Below are 20,629 nucleotides of genomic sequence, written 5' to 3' on the forward strand. Positions count from 1 at the left end.
TGGACAATGCTGAAAAAACAAGTCCATGTCAGAAAACCAAAACATTTAGCTGAACTGCACCAATTTTGTCAAGAGGAGTGGTCAAAAATTCAACCAGAAGCTCGTGGATGGCTACCAAAAGTGCCTTATTGCAGTGAAACTTGCCAAGGGACATGTAAGCAAATATTAACATTGCTGTATGTATACTTTTGACCCAGCAGATTTGCTCACATTTTCAGTAGAACCATAACAAATTCATAAAAGAACCAAACTTCATGAATGTTTTTTTTTGTGACCAACAAGTATGTGCTCCAATCACTCTATCACAAAAAAATAAGGGTTGTAGAAATGATTGGAAACTCAAGACAGCCATGACATTATGTTCTTTACAAGTGTATGTAAACTTTTGATCGCGACTGTATATATAGATATAGATATTAAAATATACAGTACAGTAGTGTATTAACATAATAGACATTGTCAGAATAATTGTATCTAAGTTTCAATGAGTTCCCGACGAGCAGACAAAATCTGTCTTTGATCTTATAGATCAAAAAGACTTGTAAAACTCTACTGTGTAGGATGGGGAGCGACATAAGGGTGTCGGTTTCTTTGATGTATTGTAATCCACAGGAAGATTTTGTCTTGACCTGAGATCTACAAAGCGGAGAGGAAGCAGGACCTGACTCCCCTCCAGGCACCTTTTCTTTGAACTGTTTTGTGACCAAAGGCAGCGGCTGTTTACGACCCCCTTCCTTTAGAAACAGCTGTTGCCATGTAATCAGGTAAAGTCCAAATAAAAGAGGAGGCGTACAATCTTTCGTCAGAGCGTGGTGGGAGACTGTTCAAAGAGTACAGCCCAGACGTTTCTCCTCAATTGAGCCAAATGTAATTCTGTCTCTGTTTAATTCCTTGCTTCTTTGTCTGTTTAATAGATGTCATCAGTGTTTGAACCTGACAGACATATTCACATTTACATGGTAGCTTGCTGTAACGTGTGGCCTATAATTATTACAGGCACATTTCGGATTGAAATACCAGTCAATAATAAATCAATACATTTGTTTTATTTTTTTCAAACGGCCCGGGAGGCACACAACAGCAGTGGAGACGGTTCATTTTAATTATGCGCCATAAAATGTCAAAACATTAATAATTAAATAAGAATTTAAATGTTGCCTTCGTGGCTCTCTGTGCACACATTTACACTGCTCGTCAGCAATTCAAGCACCTGCTCCGCTGCAAAACGCTCATTAGCATTTCTCTAACGATCTGCACACAATAATGTACGAGTACTGTACGAACAGTTCAGTCACTACATAGCATTCCGCTCGCTACTTTTTCCTTTCAAGGCATTGGTTGTTATCACACTGTTGTGTTGAGGTGCAGACACCACATTAGTGCCCAATTAAGGTGTAAATGATGACAATAATCCAGTATACTAAACACTTAAGTTCAGAATGAAGAAAGAGATAATAAGACATACCTGTTGACTCGAGAGTTGAGTGTTTTTTTTCCACGGACTCGATAATCGGCAGTACGCAGGTGGGACGTGAAGCGACACCTGTAGCAAGTCACGAAACAAGAAATTAAAATGATGTCTCGACTAAAAACATTCAAATCTCGATACAAGCAATGGATCTCTTCCGAAAGTCAGCGGACAGAAAGACGATACTTTGGCAATGACCCTTCAAGGTAGGTAGTGCATTAAATTAACCCTAATTAATGAATTAAGCTGTTGACGAACTGTCCACACCTTTGTCCTCATGAAGTTACTAAACTACGCATTTATTCAAACTAAACTCCAATACGTCGTAAAATGTTGGTTTATATTTAGAGATGTCCGATAATATCGGCCGATAAATGCGTTAAAATGTAATATCGGAAATTATCTGTATCGTTTTTTTAATTTAATTTTATTATTTTTTTATTAAATCAACATAAAAAAACACAAGATACACTTACAATTAGTGCACCAACCCAAAAAACCTCCCTCCCCCATTCACACTCATTCACACAAAAGGGTTGTTATTTTCTGTTATTAATATTCTGGTTCCTACATTATATATTAATATATATCAATACAGTCGGCAAGGGATACAGTCCGTAAGCACACATGATTGTGCGTGCTGCTGGTCCACTAATAATACTAACCTTTAACAGTTAATTTTACTCATTTTCATGAATTACTAGTTTCTATGTAACTGTTTTTATATTGTTTTACTTTCTTTTTATCCAAGAAAATGTTTTTAATTTATTCATCTTTTTTTTTTTTTTTTGGGAACCTTATTTTCACCATACCTGGTTGTCCAAATTAGGCATGATAATGTGTTAATTCCACGACTGTATATATCAGTATCGGTTGATATCGGTATCGGTAACTAAAGAGTTGGACAATATCGGAATATCGGATATCGGCAAAAAGCCATTATCGGACATCCCTATTTATATTTGTTCTTCTTCGTCTTCTTCTTAAGCCCTGTCAGATATAAAAAAACATACACTATATTGCCAAAAGTATTTGGCCACCTGCCTTGACTCACATATGAACTTGAAGTGCCATCCCATTCCTAACCCATAGGGTTCACTATGATGTCAGTCCACCTTTTGCAGCTATTACAGCTTCAACTCTTCCGGGAAGGCTGTCCACAAGGTCGCGGAGTGTGTTTATAGGGATTTTCCACCATTCGTCCAAAAACGCATTGGCGAGGTCACACACTGATGTTGGTCGAGAAGGACTGGCTCTCAGTCTCCGTTCTAATTCATCCCAAAGGCGTTCTATCGGGTTCAGGTCAGGACTCTGTGCAGGCCAGTCAAGTTCATCCACACCGGACTCTGTCATCCATGTCATTATGGACCTTGTAATGTTGAAAGAGGAAGGGGCCCGCTCCAAACTGTTCCCACAAATTGTCCAAAATGTTTTGGTATCCTGGAGCATTCAAAGTTCCTTTCACTAGAACTAAGCGGCCAAGCCCAGCTCCTGAAAAACAACTCCACACCATAATTCTTATCATTTGGATGGGTGGCCAAATACTTTTGGCAATATAGTGTATTTGGAGAGAATTATTGACAATGAGAGTAATTTCTGTTCTTAAATGAATTAAATAAATAAAACTCTGGGCAGCAGCAAAAAGGGAACTTTTTTTAAGCAGGGCAAAAACATATAGTATTTATTAATATTTAATATGCTAATGTTAGCATGCTAACATTAAAGTGCTAACTTTAAAAAAATGTTTTAATGGCCTCATAAAAACTGATGAAAAATGAATTTGCATGCAATGTGCTAAAAAAAAATAAAAATCTAACTAAATTAGTAATAAATAATAACAAATGTCAATAACTGTCAACTGTCAATAAAATTAATGTGCAAATGAAAATACAGCTTCACCCCTTTTGTCATATTTTTTGCGCTCAAAACTCTTCTCTATGACGTTAGCTTTGGACTTTGTTTGATATTGTCATTACTGACACAAGTGGCGGGAAAGTGTATTACAACTGAGAACCACTGCGGCCCTACGGACAATAGTGTGTCTGCAAATTTTTTGGCGGCCCTCTAGGGGGCGCTCTTGGCCCACCCTATGGTTAAGAAACACTGATTTATAGGGTCTATGTCGCACAACCCTACTGTACAAGTAGAAAAGTACAAAAATAGGTCATATTAGCTTTACTACGAGTACTGTTATTTGGTAGACTTGTCTGCACTAGGGCTGCAACAACTAATCGATTAAATCGATTATAAAAATAGTTGGCGATTAATTTAGTCATCGATTCGTTGGATCTATGCTATGCGCATGCGCAGAGGCTACTTTTTTTAAATGTTTTATAATCAGAATCAGAATCAGAATAGTTTTATTGCCATTGTTTGAGAACGGGTTCACAAACTAGGAATTTTTCTTGGTGCAATCGTGCAACATAAAACACATATAACACATATTTGGTAATAAAAAGAGCTGTAACTGAGCTATCAGATAGACTTAGAAGGAATTCAAGGAATTCTAGGAATTCAAAGAGCTACTGTTAGGAGTTATTGTTCATTTGCCTGATGGCCGAGGGGAAAAAACTGTAATAAGTATGGTGCCAGTATGCTGTTTTTTTTCAATAAAATACTGGTAAGGATAGAAATGTAGTTTGTCTCTTTTATCCGATCATTATTCGAAGTAATAATCGACAGATTAATCGATGATCAAATTAGTTGTTAGTTGCCGCCCTAGTCTGCACACAATAATATTTTACCTACTGGAGGATATTTGTCAATATAACCAGACTTGTTTTGATTCTTTCCTGTGTAAGGTTATGCGTCAGTGACTAAGCTTTTGGCAGAGTGACTGTGAGTTTATGGTGATTTAAGTATTTATGCCAATGTTCCGCGTCCTCTGGTGTGCAACTGACCATAATCAAAGCATGCACTGCAGCACACTAAACGGCCCCGGAAGGTCGTGCCGCACGGACCTTTGCCAGGGGTCGAGCCTTGTTGGCCCCGGCTTTTTTGTTTACGTATGTCGCTGCCGGTCCGAGGCGCCATCTGTGCACATCGGAGACTTCACGCTCCTGCCAGGGTAGGCGAGCGGAGCGTGGTCCCGTGATCAACTTAATGCTGGATCGCGAAATGTTTGCCCATGGCTGGTAGTCGTTTTTTTAATTTTATCTTGGCCACAACTCAATTTTTTAATTAGGCTGTTGAAACATTTGGGATGCGTCCTGCGGGAAGAGGCATCCACCTGTGAGCGATGACTCAATTATCTGTTTGTGAGACGCTTGTAAACGACACTGGGAATTATTCCGCTACGCTCCGAGTGGAACTGAGGGTGGAACTCAAAATCAGACGGCAAACAAACAGTCGGAGTGACATTTATAATGTCTCGGCTCTGATGCAGATGTTTTCCACCATCTCGTTGTGAGCGACGCTTGCGTTTTATCAAATTATAATCAACAATTTACGGGTGTCGCGTTTCTACTCCCTATGTCTGGCATTAAAAGATTACAGTTGGTACAAAATGCGGCTGCTAGACTTTTGACAAGAACAAGAAAGTTTGATCATTTTACACCTATACTGTGTATACCTTTATATACACTACCGTTCAAAAGTTTGGGGTCACATTGAAATGTCCTTATTTTTTAAGGAAAAGCACTGTACTTTTTAATGAAGATAACTTTAAACTAGTCTTAACTTTAAAGAAATACACTCTATACATTGCTAATGTGTTAAATGACTATTCTAGCTGCAAATGTCTGGTTTTTGGTGTAATATCTACATAGGTGTATAGAGGCCCATTTCCAGCAACTATCACTCCAGTGTTCTAATGGTACAATGTGTTTGCTCATTGGCTCAGTAGGCTAATTGATGATTAGAAAACCCTTGTGCAATCATGTTCACACATCTGAAAACAGTTTAGCTCATTACAGAAGCTACAAAACTGACCTTCCTTTGAGCAGATTGAGTTTCTGGAGCATCACATTTGTGGGGTCAATTAAACGCTCAAAATGGCCAGAAAAAAGAGAACTTTCATCTGAAACTCGACAGTCTATTCTTGTTCTTAGAAATGAAGGCTATTCCTCAAAATTGTTTGGGTGACCCCAAACTTTTGAACGGTAGTGTATATATATATATATATATATATATATATATATATATATATATATATATATATATATATATATATATATATACCTATACTGGCTCACCTGCACTGGCTTCCTGTGCACTTAAGATGCGACTTTAAGGTTTTACTACTTACCTATAAAATACTAAAAGGTCTAGCTCAGGGGTCGGCAACCCAAAATGTTGAAAGAGCCATATTGGACCAAAAATACAAAAACAAATCTGTCTGGAGCCGCAAAAAATTCAAAGCCATATTACATGGGTCATGAGATATAAATTGAATTAAGAGGACTTAAAGGAAACTAAATGAGCTCAAATATAGCTACAAATGAGGCATAATGATGCAATATGTACATATCGCTAGCCTAAATAGCATGTTAGCATCGATTAGCTTGCAGTCATGCAGTGACCAAATATGTCTGATTAGCACTCCACACAAGTCAATAACATCAACAAAACTCACCTTTGTGCCTTCACGCACAACGTTAAAAGTGTGGTGGACAAAATGAGACAGAAAAAGAAGTGGCATAAAACACGTCCTAGAAAGTCGGAGAAAGTTATGCATGTAAACAGACTATACGGTGAGTTCAAGGACCGCCAAAATAAGTAGGACAAAACGGCGCTCGCCAAATACTCGAATCAGTGAAGCATGTTTAATATAAACAGTGTGATTTATAACAATTAGTGTCATGTTTGTCCTCCTACAGAAACCATACTAAAACAAAAAAATAGATTTTTTCCCCCCCTCATCTTTTTCCATTCTTCATACATTTTTGAAAAATCTCCAGAGAGCCACTAGGGCGGCGCTAAAGAGCCGCATGCGGCTCTAGAGCCGCGGGTTGCCGACCCCCGGTCTAGCTCCATCTTGTCTTGCTGATTGTATTGTACCATATGTCCCGGACAGAAATCTGCTTTCTAAGAACTCCGGCTTATTAGAGATTCCCAGAACCCTAATAAAGTATTTTTTTAGTGTGAATATGAGTGTGAATGTTGTCTGTCTGTCTGTGTTGGCCCTGTGATGAGGTGGCGACTTGTCCAGGGTGTACCCCGCCTTCCGCCTGAATGCGGCTGAGATAGGCTCCAGCACCCCCGCGACCCCGAATGGGACAAGCGGTAGAAAATGGATCGATGGATGGATGATTCTGAGCCGAGGATGTCGTTGTGGCTTGTGCATCCCTTTGAGACACTCGTGATTAAGGGCTATATAAATAAACTTTGACTGATCGATTGATTGATACTCCTAAACCAGGGGTCGGCAACCTTTACCACTCAAAGAGCCATTTTGGAAAGTTTCAAAAATTAAAGAAAACAATGGAAGCCACAAAAAACTTTTAAAAATTTAAAATGAAAAACACCACATACAAGGCTTAAATTGCTTTGCGCTATGTTAACCAGGGGTCTCTGACACACGCACCGGCACGCATCTCAATATGGAAATTTAATGTCAGTGCGGCCCGCGACTTTTAATTGAATGGCGCTTGATAGCGTCTTTCTTGCCAACCCTCTCAATTTTCCGGGAGACTCCCAAATTTCAGGACGTGCTGGCACTGCTTTGAGCGCCCTCTACAGCCTGCCCAAACAGCGTACCTGCTTGGCCACATGTAGAATGCAGCTTTTGCTTGATCACGTAAGTGCCGGCAAGGCATACTTGTTCAACAGCCACACAGCTTACACTGACGGTAGTCGTACAAAAACAACTTTAACACTGTTACGTTACAAATAAGCGCCACACTTTGAACCCACACCAAAAAAGAATGACAAACACATTTCTGGAGAACATCTGCACTGTAACACAACATAAACACAACACAACAAATACCCAGAATCCCATGCAGCCCTAACTCTTCCGCTCAACCGACGCACGGAGAGGGGGGGGGGGGTGTTGATGTGTGTGGGGGGGTGGGGGGGGTTTGGTGGTAGCGGGGGTGTATAATGTAGACCGGAAGAGTTAGGGCTGCATGGGATTCTGGGTATTTGTTGTGTTGTGTTACGGTGAGGATGTTCTCCAGAAATGTTTTTGTCATTCTTTTTTGGTGTGGATTCACAGTGTGGTGCATATTTGTAACGTAACAGTGTTAAAGTTGTTTTTGTACGACTACCGTCAGTGTAAGCTGTGTGGCTGTTGAACAAGTATGCTTTGCTGTCTCCTACGTGTGCAAGTAAAAGCAACATATAACATGTGGCCGGGCTGGCACGCTGTTTGTAAATGCTATACAGGACAATTAATGCAGTACCATTACGGCACGCCCTTGATTAAGTCAATAAAGTGAAAATAGGATAGTATTTGCCCTGGGAGATTTCTAGGAGAGGCAGTCTCCTGGGAAAATCGGGGGGGTCGTTAAGTATACTGGGAAAACCGGGAGGTTTCGGCAAGTATGCAGCTGAGCCGCATCAGAGTGGTCAAAGAGCCGCATGCGGCTCCGGAGCCGCGGGTTGCCGACCCCTGTCCTAAACCGTTGCACATAAGCGAGTTAAATTTTGTCAAAATGTGTTGCCTGAGCTATTATCTTTCTGTGTATTATCTTTTTGTGTCCTGGGCATGACGTTAAAGTGCATCTGGCAGTGGAGGCTCCTCTATGGGGTCTTGGGTAACTAGGAGGTTAACCCCTTTACTACTGTTACCCCAGGTGGCCCTCGGCAAAGGCCTAGTACCTGACTGCCCCCTAGCCAGGGATACGGTGAAGACCTCAATGGCGGAAGACGGTAGATTTAAGAACTACCACAACGGCTGCAGCAGAAAAGGGTCCCCAGTCGTCTTGGACTCCATGCCACTGGACTTTGACCCGATTCTGTCAAGGATCGTGGGATGACTGTCTGTGCACCTGTCTCCTCACGTTAAACAAAGTCACGCACGGGCATCCTCCATAAAGGGATACCCCCTACCAGGAGGATCGTCATACTCGTTTGAGTGACCGCCGATGACGATGATTATCTTTCTGACAAATACAAACCCTGTTTCCATATGAGTTGGGAAATTGTGTTAGATGTAAATATAAACGGAATACAATGATTTGCAAATCCTTTTCAACCCATATTCAGTTGAATGCACTACAAAGACAACATATTTGATGTTCAAACTCATTAACTTTATTTATTTTTTTGCAAATAATAACTAAGTTAGACTTTCATGGCTGCAACACGTGCCAAAGTAGTTGGGAAAGGGCATGTTCACCACTGTGTTACATGGCCTTTCCTTTTAACAACACTCAGTAAACATTTGGGAACTGAGGAGACACATTTTTGAAGCTTCTCAGGTGGAATTCTTTCCCATTCTTGCTTGATGTACAGCTTAAGTTGTTCAACAGTCCGGGGGTCTCCGTTGTGGTATTTTAGGCTTCATAATGCGCCACACATTTTCAATGGGAGACAGGTCTGGACTACAGGCAGGCCAGTCTAGTACCCGCACTCTTTTACTATGAAGCCCCGTTGATGTAACACGTGGCTTGGCATTCATCCATCCATCCATCTTCAACCGCTTATCCGGAATCGCAACAGCTCCAGCAGAGACCCTCAGACTTCCCTCTCCAGAGCAACATTTGCGACTTCCTCCTGGGGAATCCCGAAGCGTTCCCAGGCCAGAGAGGAGATACAATCCCCCCATCTGGTCCTTGGCCTGCCGCGGGATCCCCTCCCAGTGGGACGTGGCTTGGCATTGTCTTGCTGAAATAAGCAGGGGCGTCCATGGTAACGTTGCTTGGATGGCAACATATGTTGCTCCAAAACCTGTACGTACCTTTCAGCATTAATGGTGCCTTCACAGATGTGTAAGTTACCCATGTCTTGGGCACTAATACACCCCCATACCATCACACATGCTGGCTTTTCAACTTTGCGCCTATAACAATCCGGATGGTTCTTTTCCTCTTTGGTCCGGAGGACACGACGTCCACAGTTTCCAAAAACAATTTGAAATGTGGACTCGTCAGACCACAGAACACTTTTCGACTTTGTATCAGTCCATCTTAGATGAGCTCAGGCCCAGCGAAGCGGACGGCGTTTCTGGGTGTTGTTGATAAACGGTTTTCGCCTTGCATAGGAGAGTTTTAACTTGCACTTACAGATGTAGCGACCAACTGTAGTTACTGACAGTGGGTTTCTAAAGTGTTCCTGAGCCCATGTGGTGATATCCTTTACACACCGATGTCGCTTGTTGATGCAGTACAGCCTGAGGGATCGAAGGTCACGGGCTTAGCTGCTTACGTGCAGTGATTTCTCCAGATTCTCTGAACCCTTTGATGATATTACGGACCGTAGATGGTGAAATCCCTAAATTCCTTGCAATAGCTGGTTGAGAAATGTTGTTCTTAAACTGTTCAACAATTTGCTCACGCATTTGTTGACAAAGTGGTGACCCTCGCCCCATCCTTGTTTGTGAATGACTAAGCATTTCATGGAATCTACTTTTATACCCAATCATGGCACCCACCTGTTCCCAAATTTGCCTGTTCACCTGTGGGATGTTCCAAATAAGTGTTTGATGAGCATTCCTCAACTTTATCAGTATTTATTGCCACCTTTCCCAACTTCTTTGTCACGTGTTGCTGGCATCAAATTCTAAAGTTAATGATTATTTGCAAAAAAATAAATGTTTATCAGTTTGAACATCAAATATGTTGTCTTTGTAGTGCATTCAACTGAATATGAGTTGAAAAGGATTTGCAAATCATTGTATTCCGTTTATATTTACATCTAACACAATTTCCCAACTCATATGGAAACGGGGTTTGTACAAACAAATAGAAGATGACGTCAGACCCCCCCCCCCCCCCTCCCCACAGATAGATTGCAGTTGGATGGGCATGCACTACTGGTGAAGTCACTTCAATCCTGCAGGATTTCAAGCTGCAGGTTCAAACATGGATAAATGTTGTCTTTACAGTTCAGGCTTCCCACTTTGCGCAGCTGCTCTCTCTTCACTGCGACACATTTGACATTTATCAGTTCTCCAGCCTGTGATTGATGCCGCCGTTAAATAAAAAAATAAATTAAAAAACACGCACGCCAGCCCGCCGCCATTCCGAGCCGCAGCCTCCCCGAGTCGGGAAGCCGGCCATGTTTCCCTTCTGTGCAAAGAAAGCCACGTCCCGTCCGCGGGACAAAGAAAACACGACCCTGTCTCGCCGTTCGCTCTCTTGTTTGTCAGAGGCAGTTTGTCTAAATATCATTAGGCCCTTCCAGGTCCCACACGTCCAAATCCATACGCCGATTCACAGCGGTGCCACTCCGCCGAGAGTAAAACTGCAAGCGGGGGGTTCGATTTATCTCCTTTGCCGGACATTTGCAACACAAAAGCAGGGGGTGGGGGGATCGCCCTCCCAGTTATTTGTTTCTAGAACGGGAATGAGTCGCCCTTTTACAAGATGGCGCTTCCTAATAAACGCCAATTTGGATTATCCGAAGCTCTTTGCGGTGCATTTGCATGCCAGAGCGTAGCTGGTGTCTATTAACGGAGAGATGAAATGTGAAATCCTGATGAGAAGGGATAAAAAAAAAAGATGAGGGCCAGAGAGAGAGAGAGAGAGAGAGAGAGTGGAGGTGATGATTGCCCGATTGGATCCAAATCTAAAATGACTTTGAATGATGGCGTGAGGTCAGAACTGTAACAGGCGCAGTCTTTGTCATCCACAAGGTCGTTAAGGAATTGACTTTTACGGCGCCGCTCTCACAATCCAATTGGATGCGATCTCCAAACTGATGGAATGAAATCCCGCCGGCTGTATTACGACATTTCAATGCGAGCTCGTCTAATGCTAATGCTAACTGTGAGTTACAGTCAGCGTGCGTAAAATACCAAGCTATGCGACGCTGAGGTGTGAACCTGCAAAATGAGACAAAAGCCGGCAGATTTACAGTCTGTAAGCGTGCTAATGTGAGCATCGTACTGTTAGCATGCTAGCTTTTTTTTTTTGTTCATTTTGCTGTTATTTATTTTGTTAATTGACGCTAACAGGTAGCATTCGATCAATTAACAAAATATTTGACGCTGAGGTGTATACCTGCAAAATTAGCTGAAAAATGTGTTTAAGAATGTAGCATGCTAACGTTGGCATATCAGTGTTTCCCATAAACTGCCAAGATACATGTGGGGGCATGGCTATGGGCGTGGTCACCATGACATCATCGAGTAATTTGCATAATTTACTACAATGATATGATTTTCTCTAAAAAGGCTCAAAAAATGTATACTTACTAATTAATAATAGTTTTGTTTTAAACGTCCATCCATCCATCCATTTTACAATATAATTACAACACTTTATGTACATATTTATATACAGATTTGAACAATAAGATATTCACTGAAATATATTTATTAATTGTGGTTCTTACAAAAAATATATCTTATAAAATATAAAAGCTAAAATGTCTCTTAAAGCTCTGCTCCTTTAATTAGTGCATACTAAATAATTTAACTTAAGCCTAATACTACAACCATATTATTTACCAGCAACATAAAGTGAAACAGAGGCAGAGGTGTCCTGCCACAGTCAGTAACAAATAAACAGAAAACAGTAGTGGTGGTAAATAGACACAGAGCTTCATCAAACATCTGATCCACTGAACAAAGAGCTCCAAAAATCTTGAACTTTAGACTGCCATCAGTTTTACTCTTTACACTTAACCATGTGTTTCCTACTGCCTGCAGACTTTGCACCCTTTGTTATATACACATGTTGTGTTTCTAATATAAATACATTTAATAAAGTCAAATACAAATAAGGCAACAAGAGAAGTATCATACACTTCTCTTTTATAAAGTAAATCTGAACAGCCAATATGGGCATCTACATCAATTATATGATTTGCCTGAGTGGCCGGACAGAAAAATGATAGCATGCAAACAGGTACCATTCGATCAAGTAACAAAATATTTGACGCTGAAGTGTATAGCTGCAAAATTTGCTAAAAAAGCTGAAAAATGTGTTTAAGAATGTAGCATGCTAACGTTGGCATATGTCACGTACCAAAATATGACTATGGTGTACATCCATAAAATTGGCTAAGAAAGCTAGCCTACTTATGTTAGCATGTCAACAGCTACATCAACAATATGATTTGCCTGAGTGGCTGGACAGCATGCTAACAGGTAGCATTCAATCAATTAACAAAATATTTGACGCTGAGGTGTGAATCTGCAAAATGAGACAAAAGCTGGCAGCTTTACAGTCTGTAAGTGTGCTATTGTGAGCATAGTACTGTTAGCATGCTAGCTTTTTTTTTAGTTCATTTTGCTGTTATTTCTTTTGTTAATTGACGCTAACAGGTAGCATTCGATCAATTAACAAAATATTTGACGCTGAGGTGTATACCTGCAAAATTAGCTTAAAAAGCAGAAAAATGTGTTTAAGAATGGAGCATGCTAACGTTGGCATATGTCAAGTACCAAAATATGACTCTGGTGTACACCTATAAAAATAGCTAAGAAAGCTAGCGTACTTATGTTAGCAACTACATCAACAATATAATTTGCCTGAGTGGCCGGACAGAAAAATTATAGCCTGCTAACAGGTAGCATTCGATCAAGTAACAAAATATTTGACGCTGAAGTGTATAGCTGCAAAATTTGCTAAAAAAGCTGAAAAATGTGTTTAAGAATGTAGCATGCTAACGTTGGCATATGTCACGTACCAAAATATGACTCTGGTGTACATCTATAAAATTGGCTAAGAAAGCTAGCCTACTTATGTTAGCATGTTAACAGCTACATCAACAATATGATTTGCCTGAGTGGCTGGACAGCATGCTAACAGGTAGCATTCGATCAATTAACAAAATATTTGACGCTGAGGTGTGAATCTGCAAAATGAGACAAAAGCCGGCAGCTTTACAGTTTGTAAGTGTGCTATTGTGAGCATAGTACTGTTAACATGATAGCTTTTTTTTTTAGTTCATTTTGCTGTTATTTATTTTGTTAATTCACGCTAACAGGTAGCATTCGATCAATTAACAAAATATTTGACGCTGAGGTGTATACCTGCAAAATTAGCTTAAAAAGCTGAAAAATGTTTTTAAGAATGTAGCATGCTAACGTTGGCATATGTCAAGTACCAAAATATGACTCTGGTGTACACCTATAAAAATAGCAAAGAAAGCTAGCGTACTTATGTTAGCAACTACATCAACAATATAATTTGCCTGAGTGGCCGGACAGAAAAATGATAGCCTGCTAACAGGTAGCATTCGATCAAGTAACAAAATATTTGACGCTGAAGTGTATAGCTGCAAAATTTGCTAAAAAAGCTGAAAAATGTGTTTAAGAATGTAGCATGCTAACGTTGGCATATGTCACGTACCAAAATATGACTCTGGTGTACATCTATAAAATTGGCTAAGAAAGCTAGCCTACTTACGTTAGCATGTCAACAGCTACATCAACAATATGATTTGCCTGAGTGGCTGGACAGCATGCTAACAGGTAGCATTCGATCAATTAACAAAATATTTGACACTGAGGTGTGAATCTGCAAAATGAGACAAAAGCCGACAGATTTACAGTCTGTAAGTGTGCTAATGTGAGCATAGTACTGTTAGCTTGTTAGCTTTTTTAAAGTTCATTTTGCTGTTATTTCTTTTGTTAATTGACGCTAACAGGTAGCATTCGATCAATTAACAAAATATTTGACTCTGAGGAGTATACCTGCAAAATTTGTTAAAAAAGCTGAAAAATGTGTTTAAGAATGTAGCATGCTAACGTTGGCATATGTCAAGTACCAAAATATGACTCTGGTGTACACCTATAAAATTAGCTAAGAAAGCTAGCGTACTTATGTTAGCAACTACATCAACAATATAATTTGCCTGAGTGGCCGGACAGAAAAATGATAGCATGCTAACAGGTAGCATTCGATCAAGTAACAAAATATTGACGCTGAAGTGTATAGCTGCAAAATTTGCTAAAAAAGCTGAAAAATGTGTTTAAGAATGTAGCATGATAACGTTGGCATATGTCACGTACCAAAATATGACTCTGGTGTACATCTATAAAATTGGCTAAGAAAGCTAGCCTACTTACGTTAGCATGTCAACAGCTACATCAACAATATGATTTGCCTGAGTGGCTGGACAGCATGCTAACAGGTAGCATTCGATCAATTAACAAAATATTTGACGCTGAGGTGTGAATCTGCAAAATGAGACAAAAGCCGGCAGATTTACAGTCTGTAAGTGTGCTAATGTGAGCATAGTACTGTTAGCATGTTAGCTTTTTTAAAGTTCATTTTGCTGTTATTTCTTTTGTTAATTGACGCTAACAGGTAGCATTCGATCAATTAACAAAATATTTGACTCTGAGGAGTATACCTGCAAAATTAGTTAAAAAAGCTGAAAAATGTGTTTAAGAATGTAGCATGCTAACGTTGGCATATGTCAAGTACCAAAATATGACTCTGGTGTACACCTATAAAAATAGCCAAGAAAGCTAGCGTACTTATGTTAGCAACTACATCAACAATATAATTTGCCTGAGTGGCCGGACAGAAAAATGATAGCATGCTAACAGGTAGCATTCGATCAAGTAACAAAATATTGACGCTGAAGTGTATAGCTGCAAAATTTGCTAAAAAAGCTGAAAAATGTGTTTAAGAATGTAGCATGATAACGTTGGCATATGTCACGTACCAAAATATGACTATGGTGTACATCCATAAAATTGGCTAAGAAAGCTAGCCTACTTATGTTAGCATGTCAACAGCTACATCAACAATATGATTTGCCTGAGTGGCTGGACAGCATGCTAACAGGTAGCATTCGATCAATTAACAAAATATTTGACGCTGAGGTGTGAACCTGCAAAATGAGACAAAAGCTGGCAGCTTTACAGTCTGTAAGTGTGCTATTGTGAGCATAGTACTGTTAGCATGCTAGCTTTTTTTTTAGTTCATTTTGCTGTTATTTCTTTTGTTAATTGACGCTAACAGGTAGCATTCGATCAATTAACAAAATATTTGACGCTGAGGTGTATACCTGCAAAATTAGCTTAAAAAGCAGAAAAATGTGTTTAAGAATGGAGCATGCTAACGTTGGCATATGTCAAGTACCAAAATATGACTCTGGTGTACACCTATAAAAATAGCTAAGAAAGCTAGCGTACTTATGTTAGCAACTACATCAACAATATAATTTGCCTGAGTGGCCGGACAGAAAAATTATAGCCTGCTAACAGGTAGCATTCGATCAAGTAACAAAATATTTGACGCTGAAGTGTATAGCTGCAAAATTTGCTAAAAAAGCTGAAAAATGTGTTTAAGAATGTAGCATGCTAACGTTGGCATATGTCACGTACCAAAATATGACTCTGGTGTACATCTATAAAATTGGCTAAGAAAGCTAGCCTACTTATGTTAGCATGTTAACAGCTACATCAACAATATGATTTGCCTGAGTGGCTGGACAGCATGCTAACAGGTAGCATTCGATCAATTAACAAAATATTTGACGCTGAGGTGTGAATCTGCAAAATGAGACAAAAGCCGGCAGCTTTACAGTTTGTAAGTGTGCTATTGTGAGCATAGTACTGTTAACATGATAGCTTTTTTTTTTAGTTCATTTTGCTGTTATTTATTTTGTTAATTCACGCTAACAGGTAGCATTCGATCAATTAACAAAATATTTGACGCTGAGGTGTATACCTGCAAAATTAGCTTAAAAAGCTGAAAAATGTTTTTAAGAATGTAGCATGCTAACGTTGGCATATGTCAAGTACCAAAATATGACTCTGGTGTACACCTATAAAAATAGCAAAGAAAGCTAGCGTACTTATGTTAGCAACTACATCAACAATATAATTTGCCTGAGTGGCCGGACAGAAAAATGATAGCCTGCTAACAGGTAGCATTCGATCAAGTAACAAAATATTTGACGCTGAAGTGTATAGCTGCAAAATTTGCTAAAAAAGCTGAAAAATGTGTTTAAGAATGTAGCATGCTAACGTTGGCATATGTCACGTACCAAAATATGACTCTGGTGTACATCTATAAAATTGGCTAAGAAAGCTAGCCTACTTACGTTAGCATGTCAACAGCTACATCAACAATATGATTTGCCTGAGTGGCTGGACAGCATGCTAACAGGTAGCATTCGATCAATTAACAAAATATTTGACACTGAGGTGTGAATCTGCAAAATGAGACAAAAGCCGACAGATTTACAGTCTGTAAGTGTGCTAATGTGAGCATAGTACTGTTAGCTTGTTAGCTTTTTTAAAGTTCATTTTGCTGTTATTTCTTTTGTTAATTGACGCTAACAGGTAGCATTCGATCAATTAACAAAATATTTGACTCTGAGGAGTATACCTGCAAAATTAGTTAAAAAAGCTGAAAAATGTGTTTAAGAATGTAGCATGCTAACGTTGGCATATGTCAAGTACCAAAATATGACTCTGGTGTACACCTATAAAATTAGCTAAGAAAGCTAGCGTACTTATGTTAGCAACTACATCAACAATATAATTTGCCTGAGTGGCCGGACAGAAAAATGATAGCATGCTAACAGGTAGCATTCGATCAAGTAACAAAATATTGACGCTGAAGTGTATAGCTGCAAAATTTGCTAAAAAAGCTGAAAAATGTGTTTAAGAATGTAGCATGATAACGTTGGCATATGTCACGTACCAAAATATGACTCTGGTGTACATCTATAAAATTGGCTAAGAAAGCTAGCCTACTTACGTTAGCATGTCAACAGCTACATCAACAATATGATTTGCCTGAGTGGCTGGACAGCATGCTAACAGGTAGCATTCGATCAATTAACAAAATATTTGACACTGAGGTGTGAATCTGCAAAATGAGACAAAAGCCGACAGATTTACAGTCTGTAAGTGTGCTAATGTGAGCATAGTACTGTTAGCTTGTTAGCTTTTTTAAAGTTCATTTTGCTGTTATTTCTTTTGTTAATTGACGCTAACAGGTAGCATTCGATCAATTAACAAAATATTTGACTCTGAGGAGTATACCTGCAAAATTAGTTAAAAAAGCTGAAAAATGTGTTTAAGAATGTAGCATGCTAACGTTGGCATATGTCAAGTACCAAAATATGACTCTGGTGTACACCTATAAAAATAGCCAAGAAAGCTAGCGTACTTATGTTAGCAACTACATCAACAATATAATTTGCCTGAGTGGCCGGACAGAAAAATGATAGCATGCTAACAGGTAGCATTCGATCAAGTAACAAAATATTGACGCTGAAGTGTATAGCTGCAAAATTTGCTAAAAAAGCTGAAAAATGTGTTTAAGAATGTAGCATGATAACGTTGGCATATGTCACGTACCAAAATATGACTCTGGTGTACATCTATAAAATTGGCTAAGAAAGCTAGCCTACTTATGTTAGCATGTTAACAGCTACATCAACAATATGATTTGCCTGAGTGGCTGGGCAGCATGCTAACAGATAGCATTCGATCAATTAACAAAATATTTGACTCTGAGGAGTATACCTGCAAAATTAGTTAAAAAAGCTGAAAAATGTGTTTAAGAATGTAGCATGCTAACGTTGGCATATGTCAAGTACCAAAATATGACTCTGGTGTACACCTATAAAATTAGCTAAGAAAGCTAGCGTACTTATGTTAGCAACTACATCAACAATATAATTTGCCTGAGTGGCCCGACAGAAAAATGATAGCATGCTAACAGATAGCATTCGATCAAGTAACAAAATATTGACGCTGAAGTGTATAGCTGCAAAATTTGCTAAAAAAGCTGAAAAATGTGTTTAAGAATGTAGCATGATAACGTTGGCATATGTCACGTACCAAAATATGACTCTGGTGTACATCTATAAAATTGGCTAAGAAAGCTAGCCTACTTATGTTAGCATGTTAACAGCTGCATCAACAATATGATTTGCCTGAGTGGCTGGGCAGCATGCTAACAGATAGCATTCGATCAATTAACAAAATATTTGACGCTGAGGTGTATACTTGCAAAATGAGACAAAAGCCGGCAGATTTACAGTCTGTAAGTGTGCTAATGTGAGCATAGTACTGTTAGCATGTTAGCTTTTTTAAAGTTCATTTTGCTGTTATTTCTTTTGTTAATTGACGCTAACAGGTAGCATTCGATCAAGTAACAAAATATTTGACGCTGAAGTGTATAGCTGCAAAATTTGCTAAAAAAGCTGAAAAATGTGTTTAAGAATGTAGCATGCTAACGTTGGCATATGTCAAGTACCAAAATATGACTCTGGTGTACACCTATAAAATTAGCTAAGAAAGCTAGCGTACATATGTTAGCAACTACATCAACAATAAAATTTGCCTGAGTGGCCGGACAGAAAAATGATAGCATGCTAACAGGTAGCATTCGATCAAGTAACAAAATATTTGACGCTGAAGTGTATAGCTGCAAAATTTGCTAAAAAAGCTGAAAAATGTGTTTAAGAATGTAGCATGCTAACGTTGGCATATGTCACGTACCAAAATATGACTCTGGTGTACATCTATAAAATTGGCTAAGAAAGCTAGCCTACTTATGTTAGCATGTTAACAGCTACATCAACAATATGATTTGCCTGAGTGGCTGGGCAGCATGCTAACAGATAGCATTCGATCAATTAACAAAATATTTGATGCTGAGGTGTATACTTGCAAAATGAGACAAAAGCCGGCAGCTTTACAGTCTGTAAGTGTGCTATTGTGAGCATAGTACTGTTAGCATGCTAGCTTTTTTAGTTCATTTTGCTGTTATTTCTTTTGTTAATTGACGTTAACAGGTAGCATTCGATCAATTAACAAAATATTTGACGCTAAGGTGTATAGCTGCAAAATTAGCTAAAAAAGCTGAAAAATGTGTTTAAAAAATTTAGCATGCTAACGTTGCCATGTGTCAAGTACCAAAATATGACTGATGTATACTTATAAAATTAGCTAAGAAAGCTAGCGTACTTATGTTAGCAGCTACATCAACGATATGATTTGCCTGAGTGGCTGGACAGAAAAAAAAGCATGCTAACAGGTAGCATTTTATTAATTAACAAAATATTTGACACTGAGGTGTATACCGGCAAAATTAGGTAAAAAAGCTGAAAAATTTGTTAAAAAATTTTGCATGCTAACGTTGGCATATGTCAAGTACCAAAATATGACTCTGGTGTAAATCTATAAAATTGGCTAAGAAAGCTAGCCTACTTATGTTAGCATGTTAACAGCATGTTAACCAAAATATGACTCTGGTGTATACCTATAAAATTAGCTAAAGAAGCTACTTTACTTATGTTAGCATGCTAACAGCTACATCAACAATATAATTGGAAAAAAGCATGCTAACCGGTAACATTCTCCAAGTAACAAAATATTTGACGCTGAGGTGTATACCTGCAAAATTAGCTAAAAAAGCTGAAACGTGTTTAAAAAATTTAGCATGCTAACGTTGGCATATGTCAAGTACCAAAATATGACTCTGGTGTATACCTAAAAAATTAGCTAAGGAAGCTAGTTTAGTTACATTAGCATGCTAATAGCTATGTCAACAATATAATTGGAAAAAAAGCATGCTAACCGGTAGCATTCGTCAAGTAACAAAATATTTGACGCTGAGGTGTATACCTGCAAAATTAGCTAAAAAAGCTGAAATATGTGTTAAATTTTTTTAGCATGCTAACGTTGGCATATATCAAGTACCAAAGTATGACTCTGGTGTATACCAAAAACATTAGCTAAGGAAGCTCGTTTACGTACGTTAGCATGCTAACAGCTAAATCAACAATATGATTGGGGGAAAAAAAGCATGCTAACCGGTAGCAGTCATCAAGTAACACAATATTTGACGTTTAAGTGTATACCTGCAAAATTAGCTAAAAAAGCTGAAAAATGGGTTTATAATAAGCTACGTCAACAATATAATTGGAAAAAAAAGCATGCTAACCGGTAGCATTCGTCAAGTAACAAAATATTTGACGCTGAGGTGTATACCTGCAAAATTTGCTAAAAAAGCTGAAAAATGGGTTTTAAAAAATTTAGCATGCTAACGTTGGCATATGTCAAGTACCAAAATATGACTCTAATTAGCTAAGGAAGCTAGTTTACTTACGTTAGCATGCTAACAGCTA

General features: G+C 38.8%; 1 long non-coding RNA gene across 2 annotated transcripts in view; it reads right to left on the reverse strand.

Annotated features, from left to right (window-relative positions):
- The window catches only part of LOC133656134 (uncharacterized), a 252,413-nt gene that overhangs the window by 189,435 nt on the left and 42,349 nt on the right, over nt 1-20,629 (reverse strand). For both annotated transcript variants that reach the window (XR_009827100.1, XR_009827101.1), the window contains exon 2: nt 1,466-1,543. This is a non-coding gene — a long non-coding RNA (uncharacterized LOC133656134). The remainder of the gene's footprint in view (nt 1-1,465; nt 1,544-20,629) is intronic.

Source organism: Entelurus aequoreus, linkage group LG08 (genome assembly GCF_033978785.1).
Source record: "Entelurus aequoreus isolate RoL-2023_Sb linkage group LG08, RoL_Eaeq_v1.1, whole genome shotgun sequence".
In the NCBI taxonomy this organism is placed as follows: domain Eukaryota; kingdom Metazoa; phylum Chordata; class Actinopteri; order Syngnathiformes; family Syngnathidae; genus Entelurus; species Entelurus aequoreus.